Source organism: Oncorhynchus clarkii, chromosome 15 (assembly GCF_045791955.1).
Source record: "Oncorhynchus clarkii lewisi isolate Uvic-CL-2024 chromosome 15, UVic_Ocla_1.0, whole genome shotgun sequence".
Classification (NCBI taxonomy): domain Eukaryota; kingdom Metazoa; phylum Chordata; class Actinopteri; order Salmoniformes; family Salmonidae; genus Oncorhynchus; species Oncorhynchus clarkii.
This window is the reverse complement of record NC_092161.1, coordinates 11575000-11588254: the sequence shown is the minus strand read 5'-3', so window position 1 is coordinate 11588254 and position 13255 is coordinate 11575000. Positions and strand designations below refer to the sequence as shown.

At 45.6% G+C, this 13255-nt stretch overlaps 1 protein-coding gene across 1 annotated transcript in view; it reads left to right on the top strand.

Moving 5' to 3' along the window:
• LOC139366907 (pleckstrin homology-like domain family B member 2) overlaps positions 1-13255 on the top strand; it is a 46207-nt gene that overhangs the window by 28199 nt on the left and 4753 nt on the right. The window lies entirely within an intron of this gene.

Sequence of the window (13255 nt, the reverse complement as noted above, 5' to 3'; positions counted from 1 at the left end):
TGTGTGTGTGTGTCTCTGTGTGTGTGTGTGTGTCTCTGTGTGTGTGTGTGTGTGTGTGTCTCTGTGTGTGTGTGTGTCTCTGTGTGTGTGTGTGTCTCTGTGTGTGTGTGTGTGTGTCTCTGTGTGTGTGTGTGTCTCTGTGTGTGTCTCTGTGTGTGTCTCTGTGTGTGTCTGTGTGTGTGTGTCTCTGTGTGTGTCTCTGTGTGTGTGTGTGTCTCTGTGTGTGTCTCTGTGTGTGTCTCTGTGTGTGTGTGTGTCTCTGTGTGTGTCTCTGTGTGTGTCTCTGTGTGTGTCTGTGTGTGTGTGTCTCTGTGTGTGTCTCTGTGTGTGTGTGTGTGTGTGTGTGTGTGTGTGTGTGTGTGTCTGTGTGTGTGTGTGTCTGTGTGTGTGTGTGTGTCTGTGTGTGTGTGTGTGTCTGTGTGTGTGTGTGTCTCTGTGTGTGTTTCTCTCTGTGTGTGTGTGTGTGAGAGACAGAGAGGGAGGATACATAAGACATGTTATTGAAAGTGTCCATCTTCATCAGCTACACTGAACAAATATATGAAGTGTTGGTCCCATGTTTCATGACTTGAAATAAAAGATCCCTGCTATTTTCCATAAGCATAAAAAGTGTATTTCTCTCAACTGTTGGGCACAAATTTGTTTACATCCTTGTAAGTGAGTACTTATCCTTTGACAAGATAATCCATCCACCTGACAGGAGTGGCATATCAAGAAGCTGATTAAACGGCCTGATCATTACACAGGTGCACCTTGTACTGGGGACAATAAAAGGTCACCCTAAATTGTGCAGATTTATCACACAACACAATGCCACAGATGTTGCAAGTTTTGAGGGAGTGTGCAATTGGGATGTTGACTGCAGGAATGTCCAACAGAGCTGTTGCCAGAGAATTTAATGTTAATTTCTCTATATCATAAGAGAGTTTGTCAGTAGATCTAACTGGTCTCAGAACCGCAGACCATGTGTACGGTGTCGTGTGGGCCAACGGTTTGCTGTTGTCACCTCTGGTTATGGTATGGCCAGGCATAAGCTACGGACAATGAACACAATTGCATTTTATCAATGGCAATTTGAATACACAGAAATACTCTGACGAGATCTTGAGGCCCATTTTGTTTTAAAGGTATCTGTGACCATCAGATGCATATCTATATTATCAGTCATGTGAAATCCATAGATTAGGGCCTAATTGACTAATTTCTTCATTTTTATTAATTTATTTTTATTTCACCTTTACACTTTTTCGAAACATTACAATATATTAACAGATTTCACAACACACTAAGTGCGTGCCCTCAGGCCCCTACTCTACTACCACATATCTACAACACACAATCCATGTGTATGTGTGTGTATAGTGAGTATGTTATCGTGTGTGTATGCATGTGTTTGTTTGTGTTGCTTCACAGTCCCTGCTGTTCCATAAAGTGTATGTTTATCTGTTTTCTAAATCTAATTTTACTGTTTGCATCAGTTACCTGATGTGGAATAGAGTTCCATATAGTCATGGCTCTTTGGGGTTCATCTATATAGTACTGTGTGTCTCCCATAGCCTGTTCTTTGACTTGGTGACTGTGAAGAGACCTCTGGTAGCATGTCTTGTGGGGTAAGTCTGGGTGTCTGAGCTGTGTGGAGAAGGAGAGAGGAATGGAGGATTAAGGAGAGAGATGGAGGAGTATGGTAGAGATGGAGAGAGGGATGGAGGAGTATGGTAGAGAAGGAGAGAGGGATGGAGGGAATGGAGGATTAAGGAGAGGGATGGAGGAGTATGGTAGAGAAGGAGAGAGGGATGGAGGAGTATGGTAGAGAAGGAGAGAGGGATGGAGGAGTGGTAGAGATTAAGGAGAGGGATGGAGGATTATGGTAGAGATTAAGGAGAGGGATGGAGGATTATGGTAGAGATTAAGGAGAGGGATGGAGGATTATGGTAGAGATTAAGGAGAGGGATGGAGGATTATGGTAGAGATTAAGGAGAGGGATGGAGGAGTATGGTAGAGATTAAGGAGAGGGATGGAGTATTATGGTAGAGATTAAGGAGAGGGATGGAGGAGTATGGTAGAGAAGGAGAGGGATGGAGGATTATGGTAGAGATTAAGGAGAGGGATGGAGGATTATGGTAGAGATTAAGGAGAGGGATGGAGGAGTATGGTAGAGATTAAGGAGAGGGATGGAGGATTATGGTAGAGATTAAGGAGAGGGATGGAGGATTATGGTAGAGATTAAGGAGAGGGATGGAGGAGTATGGTAGAGAAGGAGAGAGGGATGGAGGAGTATGGTAGAGAAGGGGAGAGGGATGGAGGAGTATGGTAGAGAAGGAGAGAGGGATGGAGGAGTATGGTAGAGATGGAGAGAGGGATGGAGGAGTATGGTAGAGAAGGAGAGAGGGATGGAGGAGTATGGTAGAGATTAAGGAGAGGGATGGAGGATTATGGTAGAGATTAAGGAGAGGGATGGAGGAGTATGGTAGAGATTAAGGAGAGGGATGGAGGAGTATGGTAGAGATTAAGGAGAGGGATGGAGGAGTATGGTAGAGATTAAGGAGAGGGATGGAGGAGTATGGTAGAGATTAAGGAGAGGGATGGAGGATTATGGTAGCGATTAAGGAGAGGGATGGAGGATTATGGTAGAGATTAAGGAGAGGGATGGAGGAGTATGGTAGAGATTAAGGAGAGGGATGGAGTATTATGGTAGAGATTAAGGAGTGGGATGGAGGAGTATGGTAGAGAAGGTGAGGGATGGAGGATTATGGTAGAGATTAAGGAGAGGGATGGAGGAGTATGGTAGAGATGGAGAGGGGATGGAGGATTATGGTAGAGATTAAGGAGAGGGATGGAGGATTATGGTAGAGATTAAGGAGAGGGATGGAGGAGTATGGTAGAGATTAAGGAGAGGGATGGAGGAGTATGGTAGAGAAGGGGAGAGGGATGGAGGAGTATGGTAGAGAAGGAGAGAGGGATGGAGGAGTATGGTAGAGAAGGAGAGAGGGATGGAGGAGTATGGTAGAGATGAAGAGGGAATGGAGGAGTATGGTAGAGAAGGAGAGAGGGATGGAGGAGTATGGTAGAGAAGGAGAGAGGGATGGAGGAGTATGGTAGAGATTAAGGAGAGGGATGGAGGAGTATGGTAGAGATTAAGGAGAGGGATGGAGGAGTATGGTAGAGATTAAGGAGAGGGATGGAGGATTATGGTAGAGATTAAGGAGAGGGATGGAGGAGTATGGTAGAGAAGGGGAGAGGGTTGGAGGAGTATGGTAGAGAAGGAGAGAGGGATGGAGGAGTATGGTAGAGATTAAGGAGAGGGATGGAGGAGTATGGTAGAGAAGGAGAGAGGGATGGAGGAGTATGGTAGAGAAGGGGAGAGGGATGGAGGGGTATGGTAGAGATGGAGAGGGGATGGAGGATTATGGTAGAGATTAAGGAGAGGGATGGAGGATTATGGTAGAGATTAAGGAGAGGGATGGAGGAGTATGGTAGAGATGGAGAGGGGATGGAGGATTATGGTAGAGATTAAGGAGAGGGATGGAGGATTATGGTAGAGATGGAGAGGGATGGAGGATTATGGTAGAGATTAAGGAGAGGGATGGAGGAGTATGGTAGAGATTAAGGAGAGGGATGGAGGATTATGGTAGAGATTAAGGAGAGGGATGGAGGAGTATGGTAGAGAAGGAGAGAGGGATGGAGGAGTATGGTAGAGATGGAGAGAGGGATGGAGGAGTATGGTAGAGATTAAGGAGAGGGATGGAGGAGTATGGTAGAGATTAAGGAGAGGGATGGAGGATTATGGTAGAGATTAAGGAGAGGGATGGAGGGAATGGAGGATTAAGGAGAGGGATGGAGGAGTATGGTAGAGATTAAGGAGAGGGATGGAGGAGTATGGTAGAGATTAAGGAGAGGGATGGAGGATTATGGTAGAGATTAAGGAGAGGGATGGAGGAGTATGGTAGAGATGAAGGAGTATGGTAGAGATTAAGGAGAGGGATGGAGGATTATGGTAGAGATTAAGGAGAGGGATGGAGGATTATGGTAGAGATTAAGGAGAGGGATGGAGGAGTATGGTAGAGATTAAGGAGAGGGATGGAGGATTATGGTAGAGATTAAGGAGAGGGATGGAGGAGTATGGTAGAGAAGGAGAGGGATGGAGGATTATGGTAGAGATTAAGGAGAGGGATGGAGGATTATGGTAGAGATTAAGGAGAGGGATGGAGGATTATGGTAGAGATGGAGAGGGGATGGAGGATTATGGTAGAGATGGAGAGGGATGGAGGGAATGGAGGATTAAGGAGAGGGATGGAGGAGTATGGTAGAGAAGGAGAGAGGGATGGAGGAGTATGGTAGAGAAGGAGAGAGGGATGGAGTGAAGCGGTGTAGTTAGTGAGGGGACAGTCAATCAGAAATCGTTCCCATGTGTACTGAGATACACATGTCCAGGCTGGTTGGTTCTAAAGTGTTCCAGCAGTTTTATTGACTCAAGTGTGTGTGTGTGTGTGTGTTCACGCAGTGCCTTCAGAAAGTATTCCTACAACATTATGTTGTGTTACAGCCTGAACTCAAAATAGATCAAACAATATACACTGCTCAAAAAAATAAAGGGAACACTAAAATAACACATCCTAGATCTGAATGAATGAAATATTCTTATTAAATACTTTTTCTTTACATAGTTGAATGTGCTGACAACAAAATCACACAAAAATTATCAATGGAAATCAAATGTATCAACCCATGGAGGTCTGGATTTGGAGTCACACTCAAAATTAAAGTGGAAAACCACACTACAGGCTGATCCAACTTTGATGTAATGTCCTTAAAACAAGTCAAAATGAGGCCCAGTAGTGTGTGTGGCCTCCACGTGCCTGTATGACCTCCCTACAACGCCTGGGCATGCTCCTGATGAGGTGGCGGATGGTCTCCTGAGGGATCTCCTCCCATACCTGGACTAAAGCATCCGCCAACTCCTGGACAGTCTGGTGCAACGTGGCGTTGGTGGATGGAGCGAGACATGATGTCCCAGATGTGCTCAATTGGATTCAGGTCTGGGGAATGGGCGGCCCAGTCCATAGCATCAATGCCTTCCTCTTGCAGGAACTGCTGACACACTCCAGCCACATGAGGTCTAGCATTGTCTTGTATCATGAGGAACCCAGGGCCAACCGCACCAGCATATGGTCTCACAAGGGGTTTGAGGATCTCATCTCGGTACCTAATGGCAGTCAGGCTACCTCTGGCGAGCACATGGAGTGCTGTGCGGCCCCCCCAAAGAAATGCCACCCCACACCATGACTGACCCACCGCCAAACTGGTCATGCTGGAGGATGTTGCAGGCAACAGAACGCTCTCTACGGCGTCTCCAGACTCTGTCACGTCTGTCATATGTGCTCAGTGTGAACCTGCTTTCATCTGTGAAGAGCACAGGGCGCCAGTGGCGAAATTGCCAATCTTGGTGTTCTCTGGCAAATGCCAAACGTCCTGCACGGTGTTGGGCTGAAAGCACAACCCCCACCTGTGGACGTCGGGCCCTCATACCACCCCCATGGAGTCTGTTTCTGATTGTTTGAGCAGACACATGCACATTTGTGGCCTGCTGGAGGTCATTTTGCAGGGCTCTGTTAGTGCTCCTCCTGCTCCTCCTTGCACAAAGGCGGAGGTAGCGGTCCTGCTGCTGGGTTGTTGCCCTCCTACGGCCTCCTCCACGTCTCCTGATGTACTGGCCTGTCTCCTGGTAGCGCCTCCATGCTCTGGACACTACGCTGACAGACACAGCAAACCTTCTTGCCACAGCTCGCATTGATGTGCCACCATGGATGAGCTGCACTACTTGAGCCACTTGTGTGGGTTGTAGACTCCATCTCATGCTACCACTAGAGTGAAAGCACCGCCAGCATTCAAAAGTGACCAAAACGTCAGCCAGGAAGCATAGGAACTGAGAAGTGGTCTGTGGTCACCACCTGCAGAACCACTCCTTTATTGGGGGTGTCTTGCTAATTGCCTATTTCCACCTGTTGTCTATTCCATTTGCACAACAGCATGTGAAATTTATTGTCAATCAGTGTTGCTTCCTAAGTGGACAGTTTGATTTCACAGAAGTGTGATTGACTTGGAGTTACATTGTGTTTAAGTGTTCCCTTTATTTTTTTGAGCAGTGTGTGTGTGTGTGTGTGTGTGTATATATATATCTCTCTATATCTCTACACACTATACACCATAATGACAAAGTCAAAAGTTGTTTTTGGAAAATTTTGAAAATAAAATACTCACACCCCTGAGTCAATACATGTGAGAATCACCTTTGGCAACGATTACAGCTGTGAGTCTTTCTGGGTAAATCTCCAAGAGATGTGCAAACCTGGATTGCGCAACATTTGCCCTTTTATTCTTCAAAAAATTGTCATATTGGTTGTCGATCATGGCTAGACAACCATTTTCAGGTCTTGACAGATTTTCAAACCGGTTTGTCATAACTAACTAGGCCACTCAGGAACATTCACTGTCTTCTTGGTAAGCAACTCCAGTGTAGATTTGGCCTTGTGTTTTAGGTTATTGTCCGGCTGAAAGGTGAATTCATCTCCCAGTGTCTGGTGGAAAGCAGACTGAATCAGTTCTTCCTCTAGAATTTTGCTTATGCTTAGCTGCATTCCATTTCTTTATTTATCCTGAAAAACTCCCCAGTCCTTAACAATTACAAGCATACCCATAACATGATGCAGCCACCACTATGCTTGAAAATATGGAGAATGGTACTCAGTGACGTATTGGATTTTCCCCAAACGTAACACGTTGTATTCAGGACAAAAAGTTCATTGCTTTGCTACATGTTTTGCAGTATTACTTTAGTGCCTTGTTGCAAACAGGATGCATGTTTTGGAATATTTGTTTTCTGTAGAGGCATTCTTCTTTTCACTCTGTCATTTAGGTTAGTATTGTGGAGTAACTACAATGTTGTTGATCCATCCTCAGTTTTCTCCTATCACAGCCATTATGGGATATTCAATGTCTGCTTTAAAAAAAACACTAGTATTGCACACAGTGTGAGTCCATGCAACTTATAATGTGACTTGTTCTACTCCTGAACTTATTTAGGCTTAAAGTGGTTGAATACATTTCAAATTTTTTCATTTCTAATTCATTTGTACAACTTTTGAAAAACCTAATTCCACTTTGACATTATGGGGTATTGTGTGTAGGTCGGCCAGTGACACTATCTCCATTTAATCCATTTTAAATTCAGGCTATAACACAACAAAATGTGGAAAAGGTCAGGGGGTGTGAATACTTTCTGAAGGCTCTGTGTGTCTTTGTGTGTGTTGCATGGGAAGAACAAGCCTTGTGCTGCATCGTTCCCAGATGGTAGAATGTGTTTGTGTGTGTTGCATGGGAAGAACAAGTCTTGTGCTGCATCGTTCCCAGATGGTAGAATGTGTTTGTGTTTCATAGGAAGAACAAGTCTTGTGCTGCATCGTTCCCAGATGGTAGAATGTGTTTGTGTGTTTCATGGGAAGAACAAGCCTTGTGCTGCATCGTTCCCAGATGGTAGAATGTGTTTGTGTGTTGCATGGGAAGAACAAGCCTTGTGCTGCATCGTTCCCAGATGGTAGAATGTGTTTGTGTGTGTTGCATGGGAAGAACAAGTCTTGTGCTGCATCGTTCCCAGATGGTAGAATGTGTTTGTGTGTTTCATGGGAAGAACAAGCCTTGTGCTGCATCGTTCCCAGATGATAGAATGTGTTTGTGTGTGTTTCATGGGAAGAACAAGTCTTGTGCTGCATCGTTCCCAGATGGTAGAATGTGTTTGTGTGTTTCATGGGAAGAACAAGCCTTGTGCTGCATCGTTCCCAGATGGTAGAATGTGTTTGTGTGTTTCATGGGAAGAACAAGTCTTGTGCTGCATCGTTCCCAGATGGTAGAATGTGTTTGTGTGTTCCATGGGAAGAACAAGTCTTGTGCTGCATCGTTCCCAGATGGTAGACTGTGTTTGTGTGTTGCATGGGAAGAACAAGCCTTGTGCTGCATCGTTCCCAGATGGTAGAATGTGTTTGTGTGTTGCATGGGAAGAACAAGCCTTGTGCTGCATCGTTCCCAGATGGTAGAATGTGTTTGTGTGTTGCATGGGAAGAACAAGCCTTGTGCTGCATCGTTCCCAGATGGTAGAATGTGTTTGTGTGTTCCATGGGAAGAACAAGCCTTGTGCTGCATCATTCCCAGATGGTAGAATGTGTTTGTGTGCTGCATGGGAAGAACAAGCCTTGTGCTGCATCGTTCCCAGATGGTAGAATGTGTTTGTGTGTTGCATGGGAAGAACAAGCCTTGTGCTGCATCGTTCCCAGATGGTATAATGTGTTTGTGTGTTGCATGGGAAGAACAAGCCTTGTGCTGCATCGTTCCCAGATGGTAGAATGTGTTTGTGTGTGTTGCATGGGAAGAACAAGCCTTGTGCTGCATCGTTCCCAGATGGTATAATGTGTTTGTGTGTTGCATGGGAAGAACAAGCCTTGTGCTGCATCGTTCCCAGATGGTAGAATGTGTTTGTGTGTGTTTCATGGGAAGAACAAGCCTTGTGCTGCATCGTTCCCAGATGGTAGAATGTGTTTGTGTGTGTTTCATGGGAAGAACAAGCCTTGTGCTGCATGCATCGTTCCCAGATGGTAGAATGTGTTTGTGTGTTTCATGGGAAGAACAAGCCTTGTGCTGCATCGTTCCCAGATGGTAGAATGTGTTTGTGTGTTTCATGGGAAGAACAAGCCTTGTGCTGCATCGTTCCCAGGTGGTAGAATGTGTTTGTGTGTTTCATGGGAAGAACAAGCCTTGTGCTGCATCGTTCCCAGATGGTAGAATGTGTTTGTGTGTGTTGCATGGGAAGAACAAGCCTTGTGCTGCATCGTTCCCAGATGGTAGAATGTGTTTGTGTGTTGCATGGGAAGAACAAGTCTTGTGCTGCATCGTTCCCAGATGATAGAATGTGTTTGTGTGTGTTTCATGGGAAGAACAAGTCTTGTGCTGCATCGTTCCCAGATGGTAGAATGTGTTTGTGTGTTTCATGGGAAGAACAAGCCTTGTGCTGCATCGTTCCCAGATGGTAGAATGTGTTTGTGTGTTTCATGGGAAGAACAAGTCTTGTGCTGCATCGTTCCCAGATGGTAGAATGTGTTTGTGTGTTGCATGGGAAGAACAAGCCTTGTGCTGCATCGTTCCCAGATGGTAGAATGTGTTTGTGTGTGTTGCATGGGAAGAACAAGCCTTGTGCTGCATCGTTCCCAGATGGTAGAATGTGTTTGTGTGTTGCATGGGAAGAACAAGTCTTGTGCTGCATCGTTCCCAGATGATAGAATGTGTTTGTGTGTGTTTCATGGGAAGAACAAGTCTTGTGCTGCATCGTTCCCAGATGGTAGAATGTGTTTGTGTGTTTCATGGGAAGAACAAGCCTTGTGCTGCATCGTTCCCAGATGGTAGAATGTGTTTGTGTGTTTCATGGGAAGAACAAGTCTTGTGCTGCATCGTTCCCAGATGGTAGAATGTGTTTGTGTGTTCCATGGGAAGAACAAGTCTTGTGCTGCATCGTTCCCAGATGGTAGACTGTGTTTGTGTGTTGCATGGGAAGAACAAGCCTTGTGCTGCATCGTTCCCAGATGGTAGAATGTGTTTGTGTGTTGCATGGGAAGAACAAGCCTTGTGCTGCATCGTTCCCAGATGGTAGAATGTGTTTGTGTGTTGCATGGGAAGAACAAGCCTTGTGCTGCATCGTTCCCAGATGGTAGAATGTGTTTGTGTGTTCCATGGGAAGAACAAGCCTTGTGCTGCATCATTCCCAGATGGTAGAATGTGTTTGTGTGCTGCATGGGAAGAACAAGCCTTGTGCTGCATCGTTCCCAGATGGTAGAATGTGTTTGTGTGTTCCATGGGAAGAACAAGCCTTGTGCTGCATCGTTCCCAGATGGTAGAATGTGTTTGTGTGTTGCATGGGAAGAACAAGCCTTGTGCTGCATCGTTCCCAGATGGTAGAATGTGTTTGTGTGTTGCATGGGAAGAACAAGCCTTGTGCTGCATCGTTCCCAGATGGTATAATGTGTTTGTGTGTTGCATGGGAAGAACAAGCCTTGTGCTGCATCGTTCCCAGATGGTAGAATGTGTTTGTGTGTGTTCCATGGGAAGAACAAGCCATGTGCTGCATCGTTCCCAGATGGTAGAATGTGTTTGTGTGTGTTTCATGGGAAGAACAAGCCTTGTGCTGCATCGTTCCCAGATGGTAGAATGTGTTTGTGTGTTCCATGGGAAGAACAAGTCTTGTGCTGCATCGTTCCCAGATGGTAGAATGTGTTTGTGTGTGTTGCATGGGAAGAACAAGTCTTGTGCTGCATCGTTCCCAGATGGTAGAATGTGTTTGTGTGTGTTTCATGGGAAGAACAAGCCTTGTGCTGCATCGTTTCCAGATGGTAGAATGTGTTTGTGTGTTTCATGGGAAGAACAAGCCTTGTGCTGCATCGTTCCCAGATGGTAGAATGTGTTTGTGTGTGTTTCATGGGAAGAACAAGCCTTGTGCTGCATGCATCGTTCCCAGATGGTAGAATGTGTTTGTGTGTTTCATGGGAAGAACAAGCCTTGTGCTGCATCGTTCCCAGATGGTAGAATGTGTTTGTGTGTTTCATGGGAAGAACAAGCCTTGTGCTGCATCGTTCCCAGGTGGTAGAATGTGTTTGTGTGTTTCATGGGAAGAACAAGCCTTGTGCTGCATCGTTCCCAGATGGTAGAATGTGTTTGTGTGTTTCATGGGAAGAACAAGCCTTGTGCTGCATCGTTCCCAGGTGGTAGAATGTGTTTGTGTGTTTCATGGGAAGAACAAGCCTTGTGCTGCATCGTTCCCAGATGGTAGAATGTGTTTGTGTGTGTTGCATGGGAAGAACAAGCCTTGTGCTGCATCGTTCCCAGATGGTAGAATGTGTTTGTGTGTTGCATGGGAAGAACAAGTCTTGTGCTGCATCGTTCCCAGATGGTAGAATGTGTTTGTGTGTTTCATGGGAAGAACAAGCCTTGTGCTGCATCGTTCCCAGATGGTAGAATGTGTTTGTGTGTTTCATGGGAAGAACAAGCCTTGTGCTGCATCGTTCCCAGATGGTAGAATGTGTTTGTGTGTGTTTCATGGGAAGAACAAGCCTTGTGCTGCATCGTTCCCAGATGGTAGAATGTGTTTGTGTGTGTTTCATGGGAAGAACAAGTCTTGTGCTGCATCGTTCCCAGATGGTAGAATGTGTTTGTGTGTTTCATGGGAAGAACAAGTCTTGTGCTGCATCGTTCCCAGATGGTAGAATGTGTTTGTGTGTTTCATGGGAAGAACAAGCCTTGTGCTGCATCGTTCCCAGATGGTAGAATGTGTTTGTGTGTTTCATGGGAAGAACAAGCCTTGTGCTGCATCGTTCCCAGATGGTAGAATGTGTTTGTGTGTGTTCCATGGGAAGAACAAGCCTTGTGCTGCATCGTTCCCAGATGGTAGAATGTGTTTGTGTGTTCCATGGGAAGAACAAGCCTTGTGCTGCATCATTCCCAGATGGTAGAATGTGTTTGTGTGTGTTTCATGGGAAGAACAAGCCTTGTGCTGCATCGTTCCCAGATGGTAGAATGTGTTTGTGTGTTGCATGGGAAGTATAAGCCTTGTGCTGCATCGTTCCCAGATGGTAGAATGTCTTTGTGTGTGTTCCATGGGAAGAACAAGCCTTGTGCTGCATCGTTCCCAGATGGTATAATGTGTTTGTGTGTTGCATGGGAAGAACAAGCCTTGTGCTGCATCGTTCCCAGATGGTAGAATGTGTTTGTGTGTGTTCCATGGGAAGAACAAGCCATGTGCTGCATCGTTCCCAGATGGTAGAATGTGTTTGTGTGTTTCATGGGAAGAACAAGCCTTGTGCTGCATCGTTCCCAGATGGTAGAATGTGTTTGTGTGTTTCATGGGAAGAACAAGCCTTGTGCTGCATCGTTCCCAGATGGTAGAATGTGTTTGTGTGTGTTCCATGGGAAGAACAAGCCTTGTGCTGCATCGTTCCCAGATGGTAGAATGTGTTTTTGTGTTCCATGGGAAGAACAAGCCTTGTGCTGCATCGTTCCCAGATGGTAGAATGTGTTTGTGTGTGTTTCATGGGAAGAACAAGCCTTGTGCTGCATCGTTCCCAGATGGTAGAATGTGTTTGTGTGTTGCATGGGAAGTATAAGCCTTGTGCTGCATCGTTCCCAGATGGTAGAATGTCTTTGTGTGTGTTCCATGGGAAGAACAAGCCTTATGCTGCATCGTTCCCAGATGGTATAATGTGTTTGTGTGTTGCATGGGAAGAACAAGCCTTGTGCTGCATCGTTCCCAGATGGTAGAATGTGTTTGTGTGTTTCATGGGAAGAACAAGCCTTGTGCTGCATCGTTCCCAGGTGGTAGAATGTGTTTGTGTGTTGCATGGGAAGAACAAGTCTTGTGCTGCATCGTTCCCAGATGGTAGAATGTGTTTGTGTGTTTCATGGGAAGAACAAGCCTTGTGCTGCATCGTTCCCAGATGGTAGAATGTGTTTGTGTGTTTCATGGGAAGAACAAGCCTTGTGCTGCATCGTTCCCAGATGGTAGAATGTGTTTGTGTGTGTTCCATGGGAAGAACAAGCCTTGTGCTGCATCGTTCCCAGATGGTAGAATGTGTTTGTGTGTGTTTCATGGGAAGAACAAGCCTTGTGCTGCATCGTTACCAGATGGTAGAATGTGTTTGTGTGTTCCATGGGAAGAACAAGTCTTGTGCTGCATCGTTCCCAGATGGTAGAATGTGTTTGTGTGTGTTGCATGGGAAGAACAAGTCTTGTGCTGCATCGTTCCCAGATGGTAGAATGTGTTTGTGTGTGTTTCATGGGAAGAACAAGCCTTGTGCTGCATCGTTTCCAGATGGTAGAATGTGTTTGTGTGTTTCATGGGAAGAACAAGCCTTGTGCTGCATCGTTCCCAGATGGTAGAATGTGTTTGTGTGTGTTTCATGGGAAGAACAAGCCTTGTGCTGCATGCATCATTCCCAGATGGTAGAATGTGTTTGTGTGTTTCATGGGAAGAACAAGCCTTGTGCTGCATCGTTCCCAGATGGTAGAATGTGTTTGTGTGTTTCATGGGAAGAACAAGCCTTGTGCTGCATCGTTCCCAGATGGTAGAATGTGTTTTTGTGTGTGTTCCATGGGAAGAACAAGCCTTGTGCTGCATCGTTCCCAGATGGTAGAATGTGTTTGTGTGTGTTTCATGGGAAGAACAAGC